Source organism: Paralichthys olivaceus, chromosome 12, assembly GCF_024713975.1.
Source record: "Paralichthys olivaceus isolate ysfri-2021 chromosome 12, ASM2471397v2, whole genome shotgun sequence".
In the NCBI taxonomy this organism is placed as follows: domain Eukaryota; kingdom Metazoa; phylum Chordata; class Actinopteri; order Pleuronectiformes; family Paralichthyidae; genus Paralichthys; species Paralichthys olivaceus.
Window position 1 is genome coordinate 17,020,391 of NC_091104.1, and position 12,203 is coordinate 17,032,593.

The window sequence follows — 12,203 nt, forward strand, 5'->3', positions numbered from 1 at the left end:
AAATATCTTTAGCACCGTTTAAAAATATGGGAAGAACCAAAAAAAGGATTATTGGCATGAGGATGCAGAGATGGAGACATCACACACACACAGGTTTGAGCAGCTATCCTTATTAGGACATTGCATTGATTTCTAAGAGCCAAAACAAAACTTAACCACAATTCACAGCTTCACCTTAACCAGGACCTTAGAAATTATGCTCTGCCTCGTTAGGACCAGGCTTTGGTCCCCATGAGGTGTACTGGTCCTGACAAGGTCAGCGTTTATACTTTAATAGGTCCCAAACAGGTAAAAAAAATGAGTACATACACACACAAAGACATACAGAAGTGTGATTGAATCTTATGCTATAAGGCCAAAGACCCTACAGTAATCCTTACCCTAACGTTAACTCAAGTCTAATTATAAAACTAAGCAGAGCAGCTCCTTTTCAGACATGACAACAAGCCTTTTTATTTTTGCAGACATTGATTGTATTTCTTTCGTGAAGTGTGCTTATTTTCTTTTTTCTTTGATCATCACATAAATTAAAAAAGAAGAAAAACAACACGTCATTTTAGCCCGGAGCAAGTTGAGAAATCCGGATGTCACGCTACCACATCTCTTTTGCCATTAATCTTAATGACCAGCTCTGACCTATAATTAGTTCGGCATCATGTCGTTTAATGTCTGCAAATCTTACAGACTTTTACCATCCAGCAAGTACATTTCTAATAATAGATCAAAAAGCATTTATATAGTTGACAACATCCATGCAGCCCAGACAATCTATAAACCAAATTGGTGTATTTCAGTTTCTGACATCTGTCTTTGCACTTAAAGGTCACCTATTGTGGGGCAGACCAACTTCAATGTATTGAAGTGTGAACGTTCGCTGACGTAATGGATACATCTGTATTTTCAGGGCCAGTGTGAACATGTGGACACTGGAGTGCAAAAAGCATGGCCGCCTGCGTCCTCATGACTGGACCAGCTGAGAAAACACTCCTGGATGCTACACTCCACAACATAAAAACTGAATTCCTTCAGTCACATCCCACGGTACTCATTTGCTTTGGCCTGGATCTGACATCACACCAACTCCTCATTTCATAACATACTGTGAGGGAAGAATTTAACGTGCAGTACATCACGGGCTGATTTATGTCGAGTTGTAAAAGGTAGTACTGATCCTGATGTAGCATGTAGGCTTTTGAGTGAGAAATACAAGGTCGTCAAGAGATATTTGCAGGAGAAAGTGTACTTTATTACTGCAGTTCAGTCATATCCAATTCCATCAAGTGAAGTGGATGACTTGGATAAATGCATTGTGGTGTTTTAGAGTACAGCCAAGACTCAGCCACGCATTGACAGAAAGTCACGGACCTATTTTCCCCAAATAACTAATTCATCTTTTCTCATCCTGCGGATGGGGCTGCCTTGCAAACAAGACAGGCAAACGTATTCTCAAATAAAAAAGCTGTACGACTGAATAGTTATACATCAACAAAAGGTCCAATGATTCTAATGAAGGGTCCAACCTTTAGACTTATTGTCTAAAACTTGTTTTGGTTTTCACTCTCACTATTCTTCCAGTAGGAAGCTCAGATAAACTCACTGTAGGCTAAACCCCCTGCACCAAACAACAGGCAGACACATTTAGCAACCAGCTTTTCATAGTGCAGAATTGAGCTGCTTACAGCCCAGATATTTCCCTCAGGAGTTGATAGATTCAGAGTGTGGAATAAAGTTATTAACGGCACCATGACGAGTGAGCAACTGTTATATTAACCAGACCAACATTTGGCTATTACACAAAAGATTTTCCTGGTGAGACCTCAGACGGTCATGCAACTTCTTTCACTTTCCTTAGACTCCAAGTGCAATCGAGGGAGAGTGTCCCGCCAGTCAGCCATGAATCCTCAACTGACCCATCCGCATGCCTCAGCAGAATGCTGGCATGATATGGGCAGTTTGTCCTCTTTGTAAGATGAACAAACGGATATTGGTATTTTTTATTTATTTCAATCCTAATTTTTCATTTACGTCGTGATTGTCCTCTACGTGCATTGAAGTCAATTTCAGTACAATGGCATTAACAGCAGGCTCTGTTTGAAGAAAGTACAGCTGAGGCTCATGGGAATGTCATTATCATACATGAGTTTTCCAGACATTTGGTCATAAAAGTCTTTACAAAAGGATATTTTAGATGAAAAGTTAAAGGATCACGACAAATTGTAAAATTTATTAGCTATGGGCCTTGAATATCACGGCAACCTATAATAAAAAGAATATAAAAATAAAAAGGACCCTGAATGTGTGGAATATTCACTGACAAAAACAACATCTTTTAGCAAAAGTGTAAATAAAATGTACATTAAAACTCGAAATGCATTGGACCTGCAGTTGGATACAATTTATCACAAGGCTTTGGTCAAGGAAGTGAGCTAATAGATGTTTTCAGAATTACCACATATAAATTATTTCCCCACACATCAAGAAGGGTCAAATGTCTGAAGAAAAGACCTCATGGAGCTGAAAAGAACAGTTCATAGGAGTTTGAATGAGCCCTGATTAAATTTGCTGTAGCTTCAGTAATTTTTTAACTATATCTACCTCCTGGCCAGATTATACATTACAAAGGATCACACTATTGTAACAAACATTATTGTTAGTAGCCATTTACACTTGGAATTTATTACTGTACAAAGGGGAAAAATACAGCTGAATTTAATGCAGAAGCTAAGACACAAATCATTTGAACTGAAATAACATATTGTAAGAGAACCACATATGTTAATCACTACTAATCTTGGTCCTTAGCTTTTATCCTTCATGCATCTGTTTTCTAACGGCTGTGGGAACTTGTGGATGACCATGTCCCTGCTCATAAAGCTCCTGTGGTCACACAGTGGTTTAAATAGCATGACAGAAATTCTAACCATTATCCGGTGGCCTTATTAAAAAACATATGATATGATGATTTTTGAGCTTTTATGAAACACTCATCAAATCCCAGTCTGCCAATAAGAACAGACTAATTAGCAACAAAGGCTGATCACTTTCTTTAAGGTCTCTCCAGACATTGTAAAAACATTGAACAAAAGTACTACAGACAATATAGTAGTTGCAATTATTTAAAAAAAAATAGTGACACTATTGCCAAGGGACATATTTTCATAGATTGTTTATTCTTCTCACATTGCAATAATTAGGCTTGTGTCAATTTGGCCTATTCAGACCGGATTGGTGGATAAATGGGAGTGATAAAGTACAGAAGAGCTGGAGAAAGAGCAAAAGCATGAGCCATGACTCACTCCATCGTCGCTCCGTTCTGACAGAGGAGATAACAAGAGCACGGAGGGGCTAGATCGCAATCTTTGTGCTCAGCCAGCAAAAAGGGTGATCGATAAGTTTAACAGATACATTTGAGGTTATGCTACTTCAATAACAAAGTGCTGAGCAGACTGGCTTTCTCAATGTGGGTTTCCTGACGTCTTTCATAACTTGATCCAGTGAGTTATGATGATGCGGGGCTTTATGAGGTTGTTTCCATGTGGTGAATACACCTGGAAGGGATGATTCAATAAAGAAAAAGCCAAATATAAATATATTTCTTTTTAAATAACAGATAAAAAAGAAATTACCTGGAAAAGAGAGGAGAAGGATACGGAAAGCCAACATGACCCTTGGTTCACTACATTTCCTGGAATCCCACTCATGCCAGGATTGGAAAATAAGGAAGACGTTTGTTTAGCACGAGAGTGCTAAGTTGTTAGAGTGATAATTAGATGTAAGCAGACCTTGTTGCTTGGCATGCCAACTACAACACACATGGGTAACAATGCACTCGCATCGAGGAAGCTAGGAACCGAGCTGGACCGATGGAATTCCACAAAGGGCAAGGACATTTATCACTGGATGTAGAAATGGCTAAACATGAGAACGGTCTGATGCCAAAGCGAAGAGTGCGTGCAGCCAAAAGTGTTGATTGAGCGGGCAGGGATTTAAGGAACAGGACAAGGAAGTAACTCACTTGAAAAGGAAATAAAAAAAATCTTGAGGCATATTTCACTTTGGCAGGTCCTCACCTTGGTAATACAAGAACGGAGAGGCAGCAGGAGAGGTTTTCAAGAATCTGGCAACGAGGCCGACGAGGCATTTGCTGACATTTTATTTGCATTTGGACTGAAATTCAAAATCCCTTGGACCGCACTCGTAGCCGCTGCATGTCATCTAATGTGGTCGGATAACTCGTGATGAAAATATTGTGTGTGATTATCTGGCAGTTGCTGGTGTCTCCTAGGGTATTTGGAGACAAAATGGAGCCATATCTTCATGTAAATGCTGTGTCTAGGTCTCGCAGACATGGGAAGGCGAGCAGCAATTTTCTGGACCAACTTGTGACATCTCTTTCAGATAAGTGTTGGGAGAAAACAGATAAAGCCTTCCATGTGGCATGTTCTTTTCTGGCTCATGACTCTGCCTGGCTGCCAGAGACCTCTGCTTAATGGAGTGGTACAGAGCAGACAAGGGGGAGTAAATGGAGAAACCTTTTGGGGGGGGAAACGCTGAACATGCATGAAGGAAAACAGTCCTCCCAAATGACTGTGATGACTGGGGGACAGAATGTGTACTAATCTGGGGGAGCGGCCAAGCCAAACAGCCCGAGGGGGCAAAGGGGAAGCCGTAGCCAGGAAGAGGGGGAGTTCAAATAACATATATATGGAGGGTGTACGGGACGAGGCGAGACAAATGCCATTACAGTACAGAAAAAAATTGAGAAGCATATAGAGGGAAGCTGGGAGTTGTAGGAGTGTTTCCTCTGAGGAGGGGATCAGGATCTATTTGCACAGCGATATGGGGCCACCTGTTTAATGGTGCTTAACGTGCACAAACCCAAGCACGCTGCACACACGAACCTGCCTGCCCTTATGTGAGTTGCGGTATCTCTACCTCTGCCTTTCCTCTTTTTCTCACACACACACACACACACGCACACTTGATGACCTCCTGGGTGCTGTGTTTTCTGCACAACGGTATGTGCTGCCAAGTCACACAGCTTGAGCTGCAGGGAGGTCCAGAAGCCCAGCGGGAGATGGTACGTGACAGAGAGCAGGCTGTGTGCAAATGTGTGTGTCGAGTTGGAGGAGCCAGAGTGGATATTTTCTGAAAACTCTCCAAAAAACGTCTGTGAGCTTGCATGAAGGTATACATTCTGATAAGTGGCAGCCTGGTTGGGCAATTACATACATGCCCATGTTTGTTTCTGTGGAAGGGAAACGACACGACATCTGATATCCACATGGCTAAGAACATTTTGACCATGTTTGCGGCTTCGTGGGGCCTAAGTAGTGGGCCTGTAAAGTAGAGAATACAACAAGAGACACATAACGTCAGCGGCGCTCTCTGTGTTGGTTTGTGTGCGTGTGTGACCGGTTGCATGCACATGTGTATACAAACTGTGCCTGGCTCCACCACAGAGCGGGGGGGGTGGGGGAGAAGAGAGAAGCGAGGGCATATGCACTTCACGCTGCATCGATTGCCCGCTCCAAACTCTGAAAGTGATTTTCTCACCGTATCTTGGAGGAAATGATTCATTAAGCCGTGGCCCAGTTGGGATCGCGCTGACAAGGAATAAGAAGCAGCCACTCCCCCGGGCTGGTGCATTTAGAGCGTGCACCGAGACGAAGGGGAAGATGGGAAGCAGCCCATGAAGGCCATGATGGGAGGGGGGGGGGTTGGATGGATGCAGACAGAGGAATGGGAGGCAGAGCGGGAGGAGATGGAGGGACGGAGAAGGGGGAAAGGGGAGCCTCTGTGGCTTTGAGTCAACAGTACAACAGCTCCCAGACAAGATTGTCTTTCCTGGAACACCACAGGGCCACTCAGCACGAAAGAGAATAATGCAACGTACTTATCTTTCAAAGGTCATCTTGAACACATCTTTGTCAATTGTTGCAGTATCCTGTCCCAGTGCTGCAGCCTTTGGGAAACTTTTGCCAACACGATGCAGTTCAGACGACGCAGTATATTGCGGTTGGATTCATATTTAAATCAGAAAACTCAAACCAGAAATGCGGCCACTGACTGACACATCACTTTAGTAGCTTTTCTTTTCAGTTTTCTCCCTCGTTTGATCACTTTAACACTAATCTATCAGGCTGATCAGCTGGTTTTACTTAAGACTCGGTATGATGTGTGCAAGCTGGATTTTTGTTGCATTCACGATATCTAGGAACTCATATTAAAACGTTAGAAAAATCCATGGCTCGGACTGTTAACATGACATTATTAATCAGATTCCCTGTCATCACATTGCATTCCATTTAACGTCGAACATCGGACGTTCCCTGTTGAGTTTTCTGACCTCGTACCTCTGTCATCCCCAGTGTTCGGGTGTAGGAGAAACACCCATGTGATGTTGAACAGCTGCAGATTCTAACTAAGTTCACATCTAAATTTGATGAATAACCAACTTATGAGCACACATACTTTTTTATTATTAAACCACAACTTTAACCGAACAATGAGTTTCAAAAGCTTTAGACCACTGGTGTACAAAATAAAAAATCAAGATTAATGTGCTCTTGGAGGATTAAAATGTGTTTTGATTTTTAAAATCAAACCAGAGTTAATATAATAATTATTTTCCCTAGCGTTTTGCATCATTCAGTCTTGCAATGAAATTCTATGTATTATATTCATATTATATTTTCTATGTGACAACCTGTCAATGACACTGTGGTTATTGATCAGACTCAGAATGCTGTTTCAATGTTGTTCTCTTTGGAGGGGGAGATCTGTTCCAGTTGTCTGAAGCACAGGGGTCATTTTACAGCCAAATCAAGGAACTCCAGATGTCCCAACAGTGAACTCCATTAAGATAAGATAATCCTTTATCCGTCCACACTGGGGAAATTTGCAATGTTACAGCAGCAAGAGGGCAGTCTAAAATAGACATCATGAAGTGATATTGAATAAACATGCAATACTTAATAATTTTAGAGGATTCTAATAAAAATAATAATAATCATTTTAATAATAATACTTTATTTGGCAAAAGCATCAAGTGTGGATGAGTTCACGAGGGACACGGCAGAAAGCCGAGCTCCATCTGGGACGTGTCAACATCTTGAAGTGACCCACAAACATCAGTGCTGATAGGAGATAAGGAAGGTCTGATTTATGTGGAATGCAATGTGGTCGAACAGAGGAGTGTTGAAGATAACCAAGGCTTCTCCAGAAGTGGTAAAAGCTGCAGGGGGAAGAGAAAAAGGATGAAATCGAAGAGGAGGACCAGCACAGATAAGAGAGGGAGGCCTGGATTACATGTTAAGCCTCATTACTCAAACTCCCACTCAGTTCAATAAAGTACAAGACGGAGAAATAGAGTGAAAATGCAAAACTAAAAAGCACAGAGCATGTAGTGTGTGTGTGTGTGTGTGTGTGTGTGTGTGTGTGTGTGTGTGTGTGTGTGTGTGTGTGTGTGTGTAGCAGTGCGGGTGTCCATGTTTCCCACATGAACTTGTGCTTCAGCTGAAGCTTGTAATAAAGCAGCAAATTATGAATTAGATAAGTGTCAGTGAGCCATTGGTCTGGGAAGAGAAAAACCATCACGACCACACTACATCTAAGAATGTGACTTTCTGCCCCCAGCATCATCTATCATCTTGTAAAACCATAACGGCCCGTGTGTGTGAGCACATGTGTGTTTGAATGTGCTTCCAAGAGTTTCCACTGAGTTACTCACGTTAGTCGGAGCACGTTAGTCTTCATGTACCTCAAAACCCCCAAAACGTGTTAAATGGTCAAATTTCGGATGCGTTCGTGGATTCAGAGCCGAGATGGTAATTTACTAGTTATGTGTGGCAGGGAGACAGTAAAATCACACGAAATTTATCGTCGTTCGGTGCTGAAGTGAAGTTTCGCAGTGTTTCTGGTGACTTATAACTTGTTTACTGATATGTCTGAGGTTTGTGGCGTTGTGTGCGTGCCCCACCTACGCTTCCAATCACTCTCCGTCAGGAAATCCATTCTGAAGCATCGCGAGGGAACCCCATGAGACATATGGCCTCGATCAGAGCGAGCAGTGCCATGACATCATTGTCACGTAATCGACTCCCATCATCCACTGCTCTCTTCCCTGCTTTGTTGTCAGGACAAGTGAAGGCCACAGTTATTGAAGTCGCCCCCTTTCACGTGATTAATGTGTTGAGTGTGCGCTGCAACGTGCAAGACTGTGCCTTCGGATATTCTGTTCTTTTTAAACCGGATACGCGGCAGACAGTCGGACAATTCATTTAAATTTATTAATGGAAAATGATGGGATGTAATGCTCCTGCAGCTGACGCACACTTCTCAACAGTCCTCTTACATGCTGAGCACTTCTGCCTTTCATGAGGTGAAGCTTAGCATCCAATAGTAAGTAACCATGGCAACAAATGATCAAATTAAGTCATCAGGAGAAGAAAATATTTGAATTCCTCTAAAGCAGCTGCTTCATCATCACACATCATGTTCACCAACCAGTGAAACTTGTGTGCTATCAGTGTGGCTGTTGCACTGCGGCTGCTGCTGTTGTTGTTGTTATGCATTAAATAAAGTCAAGCTGTCCCCCCGCTCGTGCCAAAGTCATTGTCATCTCATAGCTGTTTTTCTAGCAGCAACCATTCCTCGTGTAGTGAGGCTGCGGCGATACTCTGAGCGGATTACCTCTCCGGGACTCTTTCACAAACAGCAACCACATGCGGCAACATATAATAAGAAACATGATAATAACCACAGGCCTGATGGGAACTGTGATGAGACTCAGTCCTGGCGGTTCACTTCCATGTTGTCATTGTTCTGTTCAGTTAACCATTCCATCTTTATGTGCTATTTCCTGTTGAGATGTTATAATGGTAAATTGAGTGGGCAGATGTACGTTTTGAATTGTGATGTAATTCTTTTGGCATTTATAGTAACTTTTCAGATTAAGATTCTATACAGGTTTACTGAGAATTAGTTGTTGTCATTAGTGGGTCCTCCTGAAACAGTTCTACAACATACTGCCACTTTTTATTGTTTGTGTGCACAGCTTTTTATAAATGGTGTGTTCATCCTATCTGGTTTATCTGCAGTAAAGATTTTATAGTCAATGTTTTTCATAAAATGAAACTAGATTTGCTTCATCACTGTTTGCGTGTGTTGCTTATATAGGAGTTTGAATGATTTACTCACCTGGTGAGAAACGTCTGTGTAATGTCAGACACATACAGGTATTTGGTTATAAACCAAAGCAATTCATTAGTAGTCGGACTCACCAGATGTAGACTGCAGGTTTCAGCCCGGCCATTGAATGCTTGTCTCACATGAACGTCTCCTCCTCTTTCCATCTCTATGGAAAACAACAAGGGTGTAAACTAAAGTTGATCGATATCATTGTTAGTTTTCCTTTAATTTCATCTCATTTGGCCATGGGACATTCAGACAAATGTTCAACTTTGGGGAACAAAATGTGGGAATAAACACTTTTATGATGTAGCAGAGAAAAGAAATATAGCTTAATGAATAAGCTGACAAGTGATGGTCAGGCTGGAGTCTAAAAAGAGATGGTTCAGATTTTTGAGAACCCTTCTTAATTTCTCAAGAACTGAGAGTCCTTTCAGATCCATCGAAAAACTTTAAATCACGAGGGGGAAAAAGCGGAAGTTGGGCTGAATAATTAATGTGTGAACAAAAATGTTGACACCAAGATGTGATTAATCATTTGGTGAGAAAGTGAATGTTGTGCGGGGCAGCAGATTTTTCTGTTGTAAGTTCATAGTGGCTGATTTGGTCATAAATAAACAGCTGTTCCTGGAACTTCTTCTGATGACTCCCAGATGAATATAATTTAAACAAAGAGGATAAATGTTCTGTCTCTAAAGCATCCGAGTCGGCTTTAGTATACCTAAGTAGCGATAATTAGTGCAAGCAAATGCACATTACTGTGGTCAGACTCACTGGGACACAACACAGGCAAACATCTACAACTAACCAGGATTTATTGCTGGATACGTTCAAGTTCTCCTCTGTTCCTCTGTGTTCATTATGCCTCATGTTTGTTACTTACAGACTAATAAATCCCCAAAAATCAAGCTCTGATTCAAGGTGACGAGAGAGAAAACGCAGTTTGGAGAACACATCGTTCCAAATTTCAGATGACATTATTCTTAATCACTGGAAGAGAGCCTCCACCAAAAAACAAATCCCTCCAGTACATACGCACAAACCACAGAAACCGCATCCTGGTGTTTCTCAACAAATGGTTAACCTGGTGACAGCGATGTGCACCGCCACCATGATACGTGGTGAAATTCCTGAGGCCGGCGGTATCATCTATCAGGGAGTGTGGCATCTCAAAGTAGGAGGCGAGGGGTGAGGTGAGGTGAAAAGAAGAGGCAAACACAGGAGGTGGTGGAGGAAGAGGAGGAGGAAGAGGAGAATTGAACCTTGCTGAAGCTGCTGGGTAATATCAGTGCAGCTTGGAGACACATTATGTAAGAGGCTGGGTGTAATCTGGAAAACAGAAAGGAGGGCAGTGATGCAGCTTCTTGCAGAAGCGACTGAGTGAAGCTCGTGGTACCGCACAGGCAGACACACACACACACACACACACACAGACACTGGTTTAAATTCACAAGTTTGAAAGTCCCAACATTACCCTGATTCATCGCAATTAAGCGGATGTATATATATGAGGTGTAACCCTAACACCCAATCTATCCACGAGCTGCCCCTGGTCCCTGCTCTCCCACAGTTTAAATCCCCCTGCAGATTATTGGAATATCACTCTGACATACACCTACAGTAAATCTTCATATAAACACACACACACACACACACACACACACACACACACACACACACACACACACACACACACACACACACACACACACACACACACACACTGACTGATGTATAATTCATCCCCCATTCAATCCCCACTCAGGGATCTAAAGTGATTGCTTTAGCAGTGCAGCTCTCCCACTACAGGCCTTCACCCACACATATTCACAGCAGGTAAATCAGCCAGACGTATTTATCTCAGGGAGCTCCAGGTTGCGTGTGGGATGTCTGAGGCATCGGGAACAGGACATGACTGGACACAGAGTTTATATTCTAGGAATTGTTGTTTTTATTCAAAACACCATGTGTTAAATAGGTTGCCCTACATTGAAAACAAGCAAATGAGCTACTGTTTTCCTTTCTTTTTTTTTGCAGAAATATTCATTTTTAAAGTTGAAAAAGTTTTTTCTTTCCACCGCTGAACTTGATGCCAAATAAATCCTGCATTTAAGTTCCTTTTATTAGCTCTGCAGAAAAAGTCATGTTTTCAACCCTGTCTAATTGTTTGACGATTTGATAGTTTGTAAACAAGATTACGCACAGATTAAAATGAAACTTGTTGAAAGGATACTGCATTCGTCAGGAAAGAACCCACTTTTGGTATGGATCCAGATCACGGGGCACATCCAGAATTTCTTTCTTTACTTTCTTTAACTTTGATAGGGCGTTTGTGACGAATTTACCAGAGAATAATTTATGGATCTTGATGAAAAAAATTTGGCATTTTTAGGGGACTGATATTCACATGTAAATAAGATGTGTATCTAAACAGAAGTCTGGTTCTGGTGAATTTAAAAGTGGACTGTTGGTCCTTGGCGGAGGTATGTGCTCTACTTAGTCCAATTCTAGTTATCATGGATACTTGTACTCTAAAGAAAAGTGTTCACTTATATGTTATAGTTTTATTTTTGTTGATGCACATGAGTCTTTTATGACACTGCTCGATCATGTGACAGAAGCGTAGCAGCAACAGGACGTCACACTTAAGCTGAGGATGCCAAGGCGAAGGCCTCATCAAAAGATCCAACTGCTTCCTGCACAACCGCCAGGGACGTGCTCCACTGTCACCACCAGGTCACAGGACTCCAATAACCAGCAGCAGATGAGCCGGCACAGGAAGACACTGCAGGAGCACAGGAAAAGACCACAGAGGGAACTATGTTTGGAGAGAATAGTTTTTTCTGTGGCGAGGTGGGTGGATGGGTGAGGGGTCGGTCTATGGTTTGTTTTTGGGGCCTCCGCAACAGCCCCGCTGCTTTCCTGTTTTTTTTCCTGGAGGAGGTCTCAGGTTAATGGGGACAGATAAAACATTCGAGAAGAGACGCTCCTCTGGAAATCCCTTTCATTTG